Raw genomic sequence first — 18,482 nt, forward strand, 5'->3', positions numbered from 1 at the left:
TGTACTTTTTAACATAATAGTGTAAAAAGGGTACAACATACAAACACTGAGAAGCCATTCCCCCTACCCCACTACTTTATATGGAAACAACTGGAAAAACCTCTGTGATTGAGGCTACCAACATGGTGCCTTTTTGTACAACGAACAGTTCTGAGGTCATTCTTACTACTGCTTTACTACTGTTTTACTACTGTTTTACTACTACTTTACTACTGCTTTGCTACTACTTTACTACTGCTTTACTACTGCTTTACCACTACTTTACTACTGCTTTACCACTACTTTACTACTGCTTTAAAGGTAAAGGTACCCCTGCCCGTACGGGCCAGTCTTGACAGACTCTGGGGTTGTGCGCCCATCTCACTTAAGAGGCCAGGGGCCAGCGCTGTCCGGAGACACTTCCGGGTCACGTGGCCAGCGTGAAAAAGCAACATCTGGTGAGCCAGCGCAGCATACGGAAACGCCGTTTACCTTCCCGCCGGTAAGCGGTCCCTATTTATCTACTTGCACCCAGAGGTGCTTTCGAACTGCTAGGTTGGCAGGCGCTGGGACCGAGCAGCGGGAGCGCACCCCGCCGCAGGGATTCGAACTGCGTCCCTACTACTGCTTTAGTACCATTTTATTACTACTTTACTACTACTTTACTACCATTTTACTACCACTTTACTATCGATTTACTACAACTTTACTACCGCTTTACTACTACTTTACTACCATTTTACTACCACTTTACTACTACTTTACTATTATTTTACTAACGCTTTACTACCGCTTTACTACTACTTTACTACTACTTTACTACGGCTTTACTACTACTTTACTATTAATTTACTACTACTTTACTACCATTTTACTACCGCTTTACTACTACTTAGCTACCGATTTACTACTACTTTACTACCATTTTACTACCGCTTTACTACTACTTTACTACAATTTTACTACTATTTTTCTACAATTTTACTACTATTTTTCTACAATTTTACTACAACTTTACTACTACTTTAAAGCTATTTTACTACTATTCCACCTCTTTACTATTGGACTTTCGGCAATTCACTCAAAAATGGGGCCAAACGCTTGCAAATGCTCCCCTGAGAGGTTTGACGGTCGAAACAGAAGGGTTTTTATCTCAGGAAAAGAAATCAGCCCTCGACAACTTTACCGGCAGTATAAGATTTTTTTGAAAAAAATCCCTAAGCCCCGGGGTCACAATTTCAGCAAAAATCTGACTTTCGGCAATTCACTCAAAAATGGTGTCAAACGATTGTAACTCCTCCCCTGAGAGGTTATGCGGTCGAAAAAGAAGGCGTTTTATGACAGGAAAAGAAATCAGCCCTAAACAACTTCACCGGCAGAAACAGATTCTTTTGAAAAAATCCCTAAGCCCTGGGGTCAAAATTTCAGCAAAAATTTGACTTTCGGCAATTCACTCAAAAATGGTGCCAAACAATTGCAAATGCTCCCCTGAGAGGTTTGGCGGTCGAAACAGAAGGCTTTTTATCACAGGACAAGAAATCAGCCCTAAACAACTTCACCGGCAGAAACAGATTCTTTTGAAAAAATCCCTAAGCCCTGGGGTCACAATTTCATCAAAAATCTGACTTTTGGCCATTCACTCAAAAATGGTGCCACACGGTTGCAAATGATCCCCTGAGTGGTTTGGTGCTGGAAACAGAAGGCTTTTTATCACAGGACAAGAAATCAGCCCTCGACAAGTTAACCGGGAGAAAAAGATTTTGTTGAAAAAATTCCTAAGCCCCAGGGGTCACAATTACAGCAAAAATCTGACTTTCGGCAATTCACTCAAAAATGGTGTCAAACGATTGTAAATGCTCCCCTGAGTGGTTTTGCGGTCGAAACAGAAGGCTTTTTATCACAGGACAAGAAATCAGCCCTCAACATCTTAACCGGCAGAAAAAGATTTTTTTGAAAAAAATCCCTAAGCCCCGGGGTCAAAATTTCATCAAAAATCTGACTTTCGGCCATTCACTCAAAAATGCTCCCCTGAGAGGTTTGGCGGTCCAAACCAAAGCCTTTTTATCAAAGGAAAGGAAATCAGCCCTCAACAACTTAACCTGCAGTGATTTTTTTTTGAAAAAATCCCTAAGCCCCGGGCTCACAATTTCATCAAAAATCTGACTTTCGGCCATTCACTCAAAAATGGTGCCAAACAGTTGCAAATGCTCCCCTGAAAGGCTTGGCCGTCGATACAGAAGGCTGTTTATCTCAGGAAAAGAAATCATCCCTTGACAACTTAACCGGCCGAAAAAGAATTTTTTGAAAAAATCCCTAACCCCCGGGGTCACAATTTCATCAAAAATCTGTCTTTCAGCAATTCACTCAAAAATGGTGTCAAACGATTGTAAATCCTCCCCTGAGAGGTTTTGCGGTCGAAACAGAAGGCGTTTTATGACAGGAAAAGAAATCAGCCCTCGACAACTTAACCGGCAGAAACAGATTCTTTTGAAAAAATCCCTAAGCCCTGGGGTCAAAATTTCAGCAAAAATTTGACTTTCGGCAATTCACTCAAAAATGGTGCCAAACAATTGCAAATGATCCCCTGAGAGGTTTGGCGGTCGAAACAGAAGGCTTTTTATCACAGGACAAGAAATCAGCCCTAAACAACTTCACCGGCAGAAACAGATTCTTTTGAAAAAATCCCTAAGCCCTGGGGTCACAATTTCATCAAAAATCTGACTTTCGGCCATTCACTCAAAAATGGTGCCACACGGTTGCAAATGCTCCCCTGAGAGGTTTGGCGGTCCAAACCAAAGCCTTTTTATCAAAGGAAAAGAAATCAGCCCTCAACAACTTAACCTGCAGTGATTTTTTTTTGAAAAAATCCCTAAGCCCCGGGCTCACAATTTCATCAAAAATCTGACTTTCGGCCATTCACTCAAAAATGGTGCCAAACAGTTGCAAATGCTCCCCTGAAAGGCTTGGCGGCCGATACAGAAGGCTGTTTATCTCAGGAAAAGAAATCATCCCTTGATAACTTAACCGGCCGAAAAAGAATTTTTTGAAAAAATCCCTAACCCCCGGGGTCACAATTTCATCAAAAATCTGTCTTTCAGCAATTCACTCAAAAATGGTGTCAAACGATTGTAAATCCTCCCCTGAGAGGTTATGCGGTCGAAAAAGAAGGCGTTTTATGACAGGAAAAGAAATCAGCCCTCGACAACTTAACCTGCAGAAACAGATTCTTTTGAAAAAATCCCTAAGCCCTGGGGTCAAAATTTCAGCAAAAATTTGACTTTCGGCAATTCACTCAAAAATGGTGCCAAACAATTGCAAATGCTCCCCTGAGAGGTTTGGCGGTCGAAACAGAAGGCTTTTTATCACAGGACAAGAAATCAGCCCTAAACAACTTCACCGGCAGAAACAGATTCTTTTGAAAAAATCCCTAAGCCCTGGGGTCACAATTTCATCAAAAATCTGACTTTTGGCCATTCACTCAAAAATGGTGCCACACGGTTGCAAATGCTCCCCTGAGTGGTTTGGTGCTGGAAACAGAAGGCTTTTTATCACAGGACAAGAAATCAGCCCTAAACAACTTCACCGGCAGAAACAGATTCTTTTGAAAAAATCCCTAAGCCCCGGGCTCACAATTTCATCAAAAATCTGACTTTCGGCCATTCACTCAAAAATGGTGCCAAACAGTTGCAAATGCTCCCCTGAAAGGCTTGGCCGTCGATACAGAAGGCTGTTTATCTCAGGAAAAGAAATCATCCCTTGACAACTTAACCGGCCGAAAAAGAATTTTTTGAAAAAATCCCTAACCCCCGGGGTCACAATTTCATCAAAAATCTGTCTTTCGGCAACTCACTCAAAAATGGTGCCAAATAGTTGCAAATGCTCCCCTGAGTGGTTTGGCGGTCGAAACAGAAGGCTTTTTATCACAGGACAAGAAATCAGCCCTCAACAACTTCACCGACAGAAAAAGATTTTTTTGAAAAAATCCCTAAGCCCCGGCCGGGGTCACAATTTCAGCAAAAATCCGACGTTCGGCAATTCACTCAAAAATGGTGCCAAACGATTGCTAATGCTCCCCTGAGAGGTTTGGCGGTCGAAACAGAAGGCTTTTGATCACAGGACAAGAAATCAGCCCTCGACAAGTTAACCGGAGAAAAAGATGTTTTTGAAAAAATCCCTAAACCCCGGGGTCACAATTTCATCAAAAATCTGACTTTCGGCCATTCACTCAAAAATGGTGCCAAACAGTTGCAAATGCTCCCCTGAAAGGCTTGGCGGTCGATACAGAAGGCTGTTTATCTCAGTAAAAGAAATCATCCCTTGACAACTTAACCGGCCGAAAAAGAATTTTTTGAAAAAATCCCTTAGCCCCGGGGTCACAATTTCAGCAAAAATCTGACTTTCGGCAATTCACTCAAAAATAGTACCAAACGGTTGCAAATGATCTCCTGAGAGGTTTGGCAGTTGAAACAGAAGGCTTTTTATGACAGGAAAAGAAATCAGCCCTCGACAAGTTAACCGGGAGAAAAAGATTTTGTTGATAAAATTCCTAACCCCCGGGGGTCACAATTACAGCAAAAATCTGACTTTCGGCAATTCACTCAAAAATGGTGCAATTGCTCCCCTGAGAGGTTTGGCGGTCGAAACAGAAGGCTTTTTATCACAGGACAAGAAATCAGCCCTCAACAACTTCACCGGCAGTATAAGATTTTTTTGAAAAAAATCCCTAAGCCCCGGGGTCACAATTTCAGCAAAAATCCGACTTTCGGCAATTCACTCAAAAATGGTGCCAAACTATTGCTAATGCTCCCAGAGAGGTTTGGCGGTCGAAACAGAAGGCTTTTGATCACAGGACAAGAAATCAGCCCTCGACAAGTTAACTGGAGAAAAAGATGTTTTTGAAAAAATCCCTAAACCCCGGGGTCACAATTTCATCAAAAATCTGACTTTCGGCCATTCACTCAAAAATGCTGCCATACGGTTGCAAATGCTCCCCTGAAAGGTTTGGTGGTCTAAACAGAAGACTTTTTATCTCAGGAAAAGAAATCTGCCCTCGACAAGTTAACTGGTATAAAAAGATGTTTTTGAAAAAATCCCTAAGCCCCGGGGTCACAATTTCATCAAAAATCAGACTTTCGGCAATTCACTCAAAAATGGGGCCAAACGCTTGGAAATGCTCCCCTGAGAGGTTTGACGGTCGAAACAGAAGGCTGTTTATCTCAGGAAAAGAAATCATCCCTTGACAACTTAACCGGCCGAAAAAGATTTTTTTGAAAAAATCCCTAACCCCCGGGGTCACAATTTCATCAAAAATATGACTTTCGGCCATTCACTCAAAAATGGTGCCAAACAGTTGCAAATGCTCCCCTGAAAGGCTTGGCGGTCGATACAGAAGGCTGTTTATCTCAGGAAAAGAAATCATCCCTTGACAACTTAACCGTCCGAAAAAGATTTTTTTGAAAAAATCCCTAACCCCCGGGGTCACAATTTCATCAAAAATCTGTCTTTCGGCAATTCACTCAAAAATGGTGCCAAATAGTCCCAGATGCTCCCCTGAGTGGTTTGGCGGTTGAAACAGAAGGCTTTTTATCACAGGACAAGAAATCAGCCCTCAACAACTTCACCGGCAGAAAAAGATTTTTTTGAAAAAATCCCTTAGCCCCGGGGTCACAATTTCATCAAAAATCTGACTTTCGGCAATTCACTCAAAAATAGTACCAAACGGTTGCAAATGATCTCCTGAGAGGTTTGGCGGTTGAAACAGAAGGCTTTTGATCACAGGACATGAAATCAGCCCTCAACAAAGTCACCGGCAGAAAAAGATTTTTTTCAAAAAATCCCTAAGCCCCGGGGTCACAATTTCATCAAAAATCTGACTTTCGGCCATTCACTCAAAAATGGTGCCAAACGTTTGCTAATGCTCCCCTGAGAGGTTTGGTGGTCTAAACAGAAGACTTTTTATCTCAGGAAAAGAAATCAGCCCTCGACAAGTTAACCGGGAGAAAAAGATGTTTTTGAAAAAATCCCTAAACCCCGGGGTCACAATTTCATCAAAAATCAGACTTTCGGCAATTCACTCAAAAATGGGGCCAAACGCTTGGAAATGCTCCCCTGAGAGGTTTGGCGGTCGAAACAGAAGGCTGTTTATCTCAGGAAAAGAAATCATCCCTTGACAACTTAACCGGCCGAAAAAGATTTTTTTGAAAAAATCCCTAACCCCTGGGGTCACAATTTCATCAAAAATATGACTTTTGGCCATTCACTCAAAAATGGTGCCAAACAGTTGCAAATGCTCCCCTGAAAGGCTTTGCGGTCGATACAGAAGGCTGTTTATCTCAGGAAAAGAAATCATCCCTCGACAACTTCACCGGCAGAAAAAGATTTTTTTGAAAAAATCCCTTAGCCCCGGGGTCACAATTTCAGCAAAAATCTGACTTTCGGCAATTCACTCAAAAATAGTACCAAACGGTTGCAAATGATCTCCTGAGAGGTTTGGCAGTTGAAACAGAAGGCTTTTAATCACAGGACATGAAATCAGCCCTCAACAAAGTCACCGGCAGAAAAAGATTTTTTTCAAAAAATCCCTAAGCCCCGGGGTCACAATTTCATCAAAAATCTGACTTTCGGCAATTCACTCAAAAATAGTACCAAACGGTTGCAAATGATCTCCTGAGAGGATTGGCGGTTGAAACAGAAGGCTTTTGATCACAGGACATGAAATCAGCCCTCAACAAAGTCACCGGCAGAAAAAGATTTTTTTGAAAAAAATCCCTAAGCCCCGGGGTCAAAATTTCAGCAAAAATCTGACTTTCGGCAATTCACTCAAAAATGGTGCCAAACAATTGCAATTGCTCCCCTGAGAGGTTTGGCGGTCGAAACAGAAGGCTTTTTATCACAGGACAAGAAATCAGCCCTCAACAACTTCACCGGCAGAAAAAGATTTTTTTGAAAAAATCCCTAAGCCCCAGGGTCACAATTTCAGCAAAAATCTGACTTTCGGCAACTCACTCAAAAATGGTGCCAAATAGTCGCAAATGCTCCCCTGAGTGGTTTGGCGGTCGAAACAGAAGGCTTTTTATCACAGGACAAGAAATCAGCCCTCAACAACTTCACAGGCAGAAAAAGATTTTTTTAAAAAAATCCCTAAGCCCCGGCCGGGGTCACAATTTCAGCAAAAAATCTGACTTTCGGCAATTCACTCAAAAATGGTGCCATACGGTTGCAAATGCTCCCCTAAGAGGTTTGGCGGTGGAAACAGAATGGTTTTATCACAGGAAAAGAAATCAGCCCTCAACAACTTAACCTGCAGTGTTTTTTTTTTGAAAAAATCCCTAAGCCCCGGGCTCACAATTTAATCAAAAATCTGACTTCCGGCCATTCACTCAAAAATGGTGCCAAACAGTTGCAAATGCTCCCCTGAGTGGTTTGGCGGTCGAAACAGATGACTTTTTATCTCAGGAAAAGAAATCTGCCCTCGACAAGTTAACCGGTATAAAAAGATGTTTTTGAAAAAATCCCTAAGCCCCGGGGTCACAATTTCATCAAAAATCAGACTTTCGGCCATTCACTCAAAAATGGTGCCACACGGTTGCAAATGCTCCCCTGAGAGCTTTGGCGGTCGAAACAGAAGGCTTTTTATCTCAGGAAAGGAAATCATCCCTCGACAACTTAACCGGCAGAAAAAGATTTTTTGTAAAAAGTCCCTAAACCCCGGTGTCACAATTACATCAAAAATCTCACTTTCGGCAATTCACTCAAAAATGGTGCGAAACGGATGCAAATGCTCCCCTGAGAGGTTTGGCGGTTGAAACAGAAGGCTTTTTATCACAGGAAAAAAAATTAGCTCTCAACAACTTAACCGGTAGAATTTTTTTTTTGAAAAAATCTCTAATCCCCGGGGTCACAATTTCATCAAAAATCTGACTTTCGGCCATTCACTCAAAAATGGTGCCTACTGAAGAAAGTAGGAAAAACCACTGAGCCGTTAACATATAATCTAAGTCAAGTCCCTTATTTTGACTACTGGCTCCTCACACAGCTCCTGACCGTTTTACTATTTTACTACTATTCCACCACTTTACTATTTGACCATTTTACTACCGCTTTACTACTACTGTACTACTATCTTACTGCTGTTTCACTACTGCCTTCCGACTATTTTACTACTGTGTTACTACTACTTTACTGCTATTTTACTGCTACTGTCAGTGCTGCCCAAGGTCCCAGCTCACAGAGGACCAACGCCAGTTCGTTGTTATATACAAAAGTCTTTATTGAAGTTCAGTTTCGATTTCAAAGCCGCGGCGCGCAGCACTACGTCTCAAACTCTAGACCGCTGAAGCTCCGTCTGAATCTCCACCCCCCAGACACCAGTTTAAGACTCTAGCCTTGCTCCACCTCCTCCTCTGCTCTTTCCTCCTCTGGGTCCGCCTGTCTGCTGGGGTGTTGCCCTTTCTGGACTCTTCTGACGCTGAGTCCCCTGAGTCTTCCCCCAGCCTCCGGCGTGCTTTAGGACCTGGCTCCCAATCCGTGCTTCCTGCTGTCCCGCGCGCCTGTACATTTGAACTTGGCGCGCGTGCCCAGCCAGCAACGTTTCTCCAGACCGTTACACTGCTCCTGTCACTGCTTCCCCCCTCGGGGGGGCTAGCTGGACCTGACTTCCCCTCCGTTCCCTCACTCTGCCATGGGGGCGTGGTCAGTCCTGACTCATCTTCTCTCCCTACTGGAGGAGACGCTGGCCCTGATTCATGAGACTCTTCCCCCCCACTCCGCTCTGGTGGGGGAACTGGTCCTGATCTCCCGCTGCTGCTTTGGGAGTCCCCACTGGCCCCTTGCTTCTGGTGTGTCCCCCCTGGGACCCCCCTTGCCCTGGCCATCGGCGCCCCCCTCTGGGAATCTTCTGAATCGCTGGAGAAGCTCATGGAATCTCTCGGGCCACTGTCATACTCCCCTACGCTGCCCTTAGATTCTTCCCCTTCGCTCTCCGTTTCCTCTCTCCCCTGTGTCTCTGCTCCTGAACCCCTGACAGCTACTATTCAGGATGAGAACAGAAATCGTGATCCGGCGGCGTGGCGACAGCAGGAGGCCCCATTAGCTAAAATGGTGCTTCAGGTTAAGAACAGTTTCAGTTTAAGAACGGACCTCCGGAACGAATTAAGTACCGTATTTTTCGCACCATAGGGCGCACCGGACCATAGGGCGCACCCAGTTTTTTTGGGGGGGAATAAAGGGGAAAAAATTTCTCCATTGTTATTTATTTCAGTCCTGGAGGTGCTCTTGAATGTGATTAGAAGGGACAATCAGATTAAAGGAATTCAGGTCGGAGCTAAACAATACAAACTGAAAGCTTTTGCAGATGACCTAGTTTTGACATTACAGGAGCCAGAATCTAGTACGAAAAGGGTATTAGAATTGATTCAAGAATTTGGTCATGTGGCAGGTTTTAAATTGAACTAGTTAAAGACCAAGGTATTAGAGAAAAATTTAACACAGATTGAAAAAGAAAGGTTTCAGAATGAGAGTGGTCTGACCTTAGTTAAGAAAGTGAAATATCTGGGGATTAATATGACAGCTAAAAATTTGAACTTATTCAAGGACAATTACGAGAAATGTTGGTCAGAAGTAAAAAAAGATTTAGAAATATGGTCTAAATTGAAGCTTTCCTTGTTGGGGCGAATTGCAGTTATAAAAATGAATGTATTGCCAAAAATGTTGTTTTTGTTCCAAACTTTACAGATTGTAGACAAGATGGAATGTTTCAAGAAGTGGCAGAAAGATATTTCCAGATTTGTCTGGCAGGGCAAAAATAAAAATAAATTTAAAATATTAACAGATGCGAAAGAAAGAGGGGGGTTTGCCCTGCCGGACTTAAAGATTTACTATGAGGCAGCAGCTTTTTGCTGACTGAGAGACTGGATGCTTCTTGAGAACACTGACATTTTGGATTTAGAAGGTTTTAACAATGCTTTTGGTTGGCATGCATATTTGTGGTACGACAAGGGTAAAGCGCATCAAGCCTTTAAACACCATATTGTCAGGAAAGCACTATTTAATGTCTGGATAAGGTATAAAGACTTATTGGAAAATAAGACCCCAAGGTGGTTGTCACCTATGGAAGCAAAGGCTCTGAAAAGACTCAATATGGAGGCCGAATGGCCGAAATACTGGGAGATATTAGAAGGAGATAAATTGAAATTGCAGAGTTTTGAGAAACTAAAGGACAAAGTGTGAGATTGGCTTCATTATTTTCAAGTAAGAGAGGTCTTTAATTTGGATTAAAAGTTGGGTTTCCAGGTGGAAAAATCGAAATTGGAAACAGAATTGTTAGAACCTAAAACTAAGATTCTTTCAAGAATGTATAACTTGCTGTTGAAATGGAATACACAGGATGAAACAGTTAAATCAGCAATGATTAAATGGGCACAGGATATAGGTCATAACATTTTGTTTGCTGACTGGGAAAGGTTATGGACCACCAGTATGAAGTTTACGGCATGAAATGCTTTAAGAGAGAATATTATGAAAATGATTTACAGGTGGTACATGACCCCAGTCAAGCTTGCTAAGATTTATCACCTGTCTGACAATAAATGTTGGAAATGTAAAGAAACTGAGGATACTTTCTTTCACCTCTGGTGGACATGTCCGAAGATCAAGGCTTTCTGGGAGATGATATATAATGAACTGAAAAAGGTATTTAAATATACCTTCCCTAGGAAACCAGAGGCCTTTCTCTTGGGCTTAGTCGGACAATTGGTGTTAAAGAAAGATAGAACGTTTTTTATGTATGCGACAACAGCAGCAAGAATACTCATCGCAAAGTATTGGAAGACACAAGATTTGCCCACCTTGGAAGAATGGCAGATGCAAGTGATAGACTATATGGAGTTGGCAGAAATGACTGGCAGAATCCGAGACCTGGGAGAGGAATCAGTGGAAGAGGACTGGAAGAAGTTTAAAGACTATTTGCAGAAACACTGTAAAGTTTATGAATGTTAATAATAATAATAATAATAATAATAATAATAATAATAATTTATTATTTATACCCCGCCCATATGGCTGGGCCTCCCCAGCCACTCTGGGCGGCTTACATAAAAACCAAAAATACAGTAAAATATCACACGTTAAAAACTTCCCTGAACAGGGCTGCCTTAAGATGTCTTCTGAATGTCAGGTAGTTGTTTATCGCTTTGACATCTGCTGGAAGGGCGTTCCACAGGGTGGGCGCCACTACCGAGAAGGCCCTCTGCCTGGTTCCCTGTAGTTAAAACAATGCTGGTTTTGGAAATAATATGGCATTAGTGATATAGCTTAAAAAAAGTATGCAAAATGCAACAAAAAAGGAGGAAAGACTAAAGTTATATTATGTCGAAAGTAAATAATATTATAAAGGTGTTTAAGTATGAGGAGGAAAGATTGGTGACATAATAGAATGAACTTAATAATTAGAAATGAGATCTGAAAGAGGGTAAGGATTTGCTGTATCTGATTGGGTAAAGAGGAACACAAAAAAGAGAGGCGTGAGGAAGTCAAGAAAGGAAGTTAATTAACTATGATTTTAAAAGCTGGAGTTTTTATGTTTTGTATCTGGTTGGGTGGAATTATTCTTTACTGTATTCTATATTCTAGTGTTTTGATCTGTTCTATGTGTATTTTTGATTATGTTTTATTTCTTTTTACTTTCTTTTTACTTTTGTGGCGGTTATGTGCTTTTCTTTTTTGTAAAAACCTAATAAATATATTTTAAAAAAATAATAATAAAAAAGAAATCAGTCCACGACAACTTTACTGGCAGAAAAAGATTTTTTGAAAAAATCCCTAAGCCACAATTTCAGAAAAAATCTGACGTTCTCCAATTCACTCAAAAGTGGTGCCAAACGGTTGCAAATGCTCCGCTGAGAGGTTTGGCGCTCAAAACAGAAGGCTTTTTATCACAGGACAAGAAATCAGCCCTCAACAACTTCACCAGCAGAAAAAGGTGTTTTGGAAAAAATCCCTAAGCCCCGGGGTCACAATTTCAGAAAAAATCTGACGTTCTCCAATTCACTCTAAAGTGGTGCCAAACTGTTGCAAATGCTCCCCTGAAAGGTTTGGCGGTGGAAACAGAAGGATTTTTATCACAGGACAAGAAATCAGCACTTGACAACTTAAGCGGTGGATAAAGATTTTTTTGTAAAAATCCCTAAGCCCCGGGGTCAGAATTTCAGAAAAAACTCACGTTCTCCAATTCACTCAAAAATGGTGCCAAACGGTGGCAAATGCTCCCCTGAAAGGTTTGGCAGTCGAAACAGAAGGATCTTTATCACAGGACAAGAAATCAGCCCTCGAGAACTTTACTGGCGAGAATTTTTTTTTTAAAAAAAATCCCTAAGCCCCAGGGTCACAATTTCTGAAAAAATATGACGTTCTCCAATTCACTCAAAAGTGGTGCCAAACGGTTGCGAATGCTCCCATGAAAGTTTTGGCAGTCAAAACAGAAGGCTTTCTATCACAAGACAAGAAATAAGTCCACAACAACTTTACCGGCAGAAAAAGATTTTTTGAAAAAATCCCTAAGCCCCGGGGTCACAATTTCAGAAAAAATCTGATTTTCAGCAATTGACTCAATAACGGTGCCAAAATGTTGCAAATGCTCCCCTGAAAATTTTGGCGGTGGAAACAGAAGGCTTTTTATCACAGGACAAGAAATCAGTCCACGACAACTTTACCGGCAGAAAAAGATTTTTTGAAAAAATCCCTAAGCCCCGGGGTCACAATTTCAGAAAAAATCTCATTTTCGGCAATTCACTCAATAACGGTGCCAAACGGTTGCAAATGCTCCCCTGAAAGGTTTGGCGGTGGAAACAGAAGGCTTTTTATCACAGGACAAGAATTCAGCCCTCAACAACTTTACCGGCGAAAAAAGATTTTTTGAAAAAATCCCTAAGCCCCGGGGTCACAATTTCCGAAGAAATCTAACGTTCTCCAATTCACTCTAAAGTGGTGCCAAACTGTTGCAAATGATCCCCTGAAAGGTTTGGCGGTGGAAAGAGAAGGATTTTTATCACAGGACAAGAAATCAGCACTCGACAACTTAAGCGGTGGATAAAGATTTTTTTGAAAAAATCCCTAAGCCGGTCACAATTTCAGAAAAAATCTGATTTTCGGCAATTGACTCAATAACGGTGCCAAACGGTTGCAAATGCTGCCCTGAAAGGTTTGGCAGTCGAAACAGAAGGCTTTTTATCACAGGACAAGTAATCAGCCCTCAACAACTTTACCAGCAGAAAAAGATTTTTTTCAAAAAATCCCTAAGCCCCGGGGTCACAATTTCAGCAAAAATCTGACTTTTGGCGATTCACTCAAAAATGGTGCCAAACGGTGGCAAATGCTCCCCTGAAAGGTTGAAACAGAAGGCTTTTTATAACAGGACAAGAAATCAGCCCTCAACAATTTAAGCGGCGGAAAAATATTTTTTTGCAAAAATCCCTAAGCCCTGGGGTCACAATTTCAGCAAAAATCTGACTTTTGGCGATTCACTCAAAAATGGTGCCAAGCGGTTGCAAGTGCTCCCCTGAAAGTTTTGGCGGTTGAAACAGAAGGCTTTTTATCACAGGACAAGCAATCACCCCTCGACATCTTTACCAGCAGAAAAAGATTTTTTTTGAAATCTTGTCTTATTCACTTAAAGATTGTGAATGGTTGTTACAATTGTGCAAAGACATGAAAATTCCTGTCAAATGTCCAATCCATGTTTACCAGGACAACAAATCATGTTTGGCTTTGCTGAATTCTGAAGGTTGTAAGTAAAGCACGAAGCTCTTGCAACTGAAACTGCAATACGCTAGGGAATGTATTCAGAAGGGACTCGGAACTGTGTCCTATATGCCAGGTAATGAAATTCCTGCTGATGTATTGTCCAAGAATTTATCAAGGGATCAACACTGTACCTATGTGCAGAAGTTGTGTTTGTACTGATACTGTACGAACATGCTGCCCAGTGATGTTCACAGAAAGGGGGAGGATGATGGTTTCTGTTTCCCTCACTGAGCAGCAAAATGCTTGCCACAAGACAATTGTTTACATTCCACAGTCAGAGTTACTGTTGGGTTCCCACGGGAGACTAGATCTGACGTACACTGGTTTCCTGTTTTTCAGTGTTCAGTGTTCTCTCGGTTTCTTTTTTAGAGAGTGAGTTGCTTCTCTGCTCTCACAGAGGCAGGATGCATGTTTGTATGCTCTCAGCTTAGAGTGTAAATAAAGTCAGCATGTGGCACATTACCTGCTTATCCTTCTGCTGTGTGACGGGCTCAAGATAAGACGAGCCTATATCAGCTTCAGATGGGCGAAGCTGGTGAAAATCTCACAGGTAGTGCAACAGCTTCTTATCAGCCCCAGCTTGATGGTCAAGAATGATGGAAACTTTATTCTGGAACGTCCAGAGGAGACCAGCAAGAAAAGCTTCCCAGCCCTGCTATATATTGCCTTCCAAGATTAGATGCAGCATGCCTTGGAATACCAGGCATGTGGAAACAACAGTGCAAGGGGACTATTGATCTACTGTCTACTTGTGGGTTTCTCATATGCAACTAGTTGGGTGCTGTGGGAAACAGGATGCTAGATGAGAGATGTCTTTGATCTGATCAGCATAATTCTTCTCTTCTTCTAAAGTTCATTTGAACTTACTTATATACCTAACAACAGCTCTTACAAGGTAACCTGTTCTCTCACGTTTTGAAGAAACGTATGCTGTTACTTTGGTTCCAGCAGATGTTTAAGTTCTTAGCTTTCCTTGATATGATGTTGTCCATTTTTAGTGGTTTTATATTGGATACTTTCTTATTGATATGGTATGGTATGGTATTGTATTGTATTGTAGTCTTTGTTTTCTTTCTAGATATGATGTTCCAAGCTGTTTTGTGACCACCATGTTATGAAGGGTGGACTGCAAACTGGTTAATAAAAATAAAAGAAATCAACAAACTTGAGAATTTAAAACGTTTTGAGAAAGAAACCTAAAGTTTCAGAAGGTGTACATTCTGGTTCAGTTAAACTTGCTTCTCTTATATCATCCAACTCTGATGGAAGACGTAAGAAGGTCCAGGGACATGGTCTTCAAAGGAAAAGAAAAAAGAGAATCTATCTTAAGTTTCAGACTTCACTTTGAAACAAAAAATCTAACTTTACAGCTTATACTGGTGCTTCAAGCATAGACAAGCAGTGCTAGATTTAAGCGATGCTTCGATCTGGGGAATGAAAATACACAAAGGATAGGCTTGCAATGCCTTCCATGAGTATTTTTTTTCTTCTGGGATTCAAGAATTTCTACCAATGGTATAATCACTTTGCCCTAACAATAATGGGAAATTTTTACCACATACAATGTGTTTAAACTGCAAAGAGCTGCAGGAACCAACTGGTTTTAGTCATCGTCAAGGGCCAAAATGTGAAAAGTCAGAGGAAAACAAATAATTATGAATTAAACATCAATAAATCAGTAATCTACTTTCTAGCAATTCTTCAGACATCAACTTTTTATCCTGATGAAAGAGTGATTAGGCAATGTTAGTATCAACAGCCCTTAAGTTCAGGTGGAAATTATATTAGCCTGTTTTAATATTTCTGCTTTCACCCGTCTCAATATTGTTTTGCTTTAGTAGAAGCAAAAGTATATTTCCACTTTGGATGTCTTCTTTTTTTCTCCACTTTGGGAAATGTTCAAATCAGCATACATGCAGGTATTCACAAGTATATTACATTAAAGTCTCACTCTGACAGAAAAACAAATGAAAAGCTTAGGAGAATATTTTCAAAAATATAAATATAAATGACTGTAGACAGCAATATTGCTGGTGCTCATGTTGTGGGGGCAGGGAGGAGGAAAGGGAAACAGGATACTCAGGTTTCACAAAACTCTGGACTCAAAAGTGTTTGACTTTCATTGAATTAACTGCAGCTATTTTGCCATGGCCAACTTTAAAGGCCAAGCTAGTTTCCCAATTCGCCAAGCCCCAAAGAGGCAAAGGGGAAGTGAGCTAGCTAGTGGGCTGAATCCTTCCTTCCTTCCTTCCTTCCTTCCTTCCTTCCTTCCTTTTACGTTTTATAGTTATACTTTTCAAATTTATACATTTCATTAGTTTTACAGTCCATTTATCATTTCAAAAATTGACTTCCTTCCTCCTCTTTCCGCAGTTCCTTAATTATTATTTTTAATATCTTCTGCATATCCAAATTCATTTAACTTGCTCATTTAGTTACCTACTATAAATATATACTCTTATAAAACTGCAGGTTATTGCAATAATCCTGCTAATGTTTTTATATGTTTACAATTTATCTGTAAATATTCAGTAAACCATTTCCATTCTTTTATAAAATGTTTGTGATCTTGATTTCTTCTTCTTCTGGTAAGTTTCGCCTTTTCTGCATATTCCATAAGTTTTTGTATCCATTCTTCCTTTGCTGGGACTTTTGCTTCTTTACATTTTGGGGCAAGTAACATTCTTGCCACTATAGTCACATGCATAAATAAATTTCTATACAATTTAGGTAGTTCTGTCCCTATAATTCCCAAAAGAAAAGCTTCTGATTTTTTTAAATGAGTTATTTTAAACACCCTTTTCAATTCATTATATATCATTTGTGTGTGTGTGTTTAAGAGAAAGTGGGATGGGGGGGGAATGACAAATCAGAATGCAGAAAAATTGGGGGTGTCATTGGAGATAAAAAAAAAGACTGTGTTCAGTGTTAGAGCTCGCTTCTTTCTCTTTCCCGCTTAATTTTATTTTTTTACTTAGCTCAATTTTTCTATTTCTGCTTATTCTCTGGAGTCCAGCTTTCTTTTCTTTTCTTGCTTCAGTTTTTGAAGCTGCTCTTCGCTATTTTCTCTGAGCCAGCCTTCTGAGCCCTGGATATTTGGTTCATGAACAGTTTCAGACACATGCAGTTTTTATAGGTTTTTATTTCCCCTAAAATCCTTTTCATTTTCACTTTACTTTCTCTTTATTCCCTTCTGACGTTTAGACTGCACCATTTCAACATTCCCCCCTCTTCATGCTTTAGTACTTATTTCCCATTTGGATCATTCTGGACCCTATACACAGGATTCTGCATTCATCTCTCTTAACTCCCCCACCTTAGTTCACAGAGGTTAGTTCCATAGAACCCTGTTTGGCTTGGTAGCTACGTGAAGGTAGAGCACAGCTATCATGACCAGTGGCTTAGCGTGGGTTGCCAGCACCCGGGGCCACATGGAGTGGAGGTGGGGGGAAAATGGATGGAGTACGTATGTGCATTCGACTGCCTAACGGTGTCTGCATCACCCAAGAGATTGCAGCCGCAGAGATAAGAAAAGAAGCGTCGTTCCTGGTTCGCATGAAGCCCAGCAACAGAAGCACACAGCTGTATTGAGGCAGCATCGAGTGCTGAAATTTTGCACCCCAGCCATTTTTAACCTGGGGTAACTGCCCCTGTGCCCTCCCTCCACACTATGCCACTGATAATGGCTAGTAGAAACTGATAGCCTTGACCGCTACAAATTTGTCTAATCCTCTTTTAAAGCCATCCAAGTTGGTGGTCATCACCGGCTCCTGTTGGAGTGGGCTCCATATTTTGTCACATGAATAATAATAATAATAAATTTTATTTTTATCCCGCCCTCCCCAGCAAAAGCCAGGCTCAGGGCGGCTAACAATAAAAGAATACAACATTCTAAAAACATTTCATTATAAAAATTAATTAAAATCAAATTAATGGCAACCATTAAGCAAAAATTCTGTGCAGATTGCCAAGGGAGGGAGTCAGGCTGCACCCTGACCAAAGGCCTGGTGGAACAGCTCTGTCTTGCAGGCCCTGCAGAAAGATGTCAAGTCCCGTAGGGCCTTTGTCTCTTGTGTCAGAGCGTTCCACCAGATTGGAGCCGCAGCCGAGAAAGCCCTGGCTCTAGTTGAGGCCAGCCTAACCTCTCTGTGGCCTGGGACCTTCAGGATGTTTTTATTTGAAGACCGTAGGTTCCTCTGTGGGACATACCAGGAGAGGCAGTCCCGTAGGTACAAGGGTCCTTAGCCATATAGGGCTTTAAAGGTTAAAACCAGCACCTTAAACCTAATCTGTACTCCACCGGGAGCCAGTGCAGCTGGTATAGCACTGGGTGAATGTGATCTCACAGTGAAGACCCCGTAAGGAGTCTCGCCGCGGCATTCTGCACCCGCTGGAGTTTCTGGGTCAGTCTCAAGGGCAGCCCCACGTAGAGCGAGTTACAATAATCCAGTCTGGAGGTGACCGTCACATGGATCACAGTGGCTAGGTCAGGATGAGAGAGGTAGGGAGCCAACTGCTTAGCCTGGCAGAGATGGAAAAATGCCGCCTTTGTTATAGCTGCAATCTGCACCTCCATGGAGAGGGAGGTATCGAAGATTACACCCAAACTCTTAACAGACAATGCTGGCACTAATTGCACCCCCTCAAGAGATGGGAGTTGCCCCACCATCCCATATCGTCCCATCCCAGCCAGAGGACCTCTGTCT

The sequence above is a fragment of the Podarcis cretensis genome (genome assembly GCF_951804945.1).
Source record: "Podarcis cretensis genome assembly, chromosome: 4".
NCBI classification, from domain to species: Eukaryota; Metazoa; Chordata; class Lepidosauria; order Squamata; family Lacertidae; genus Podarcis; species Podarcis cretensis.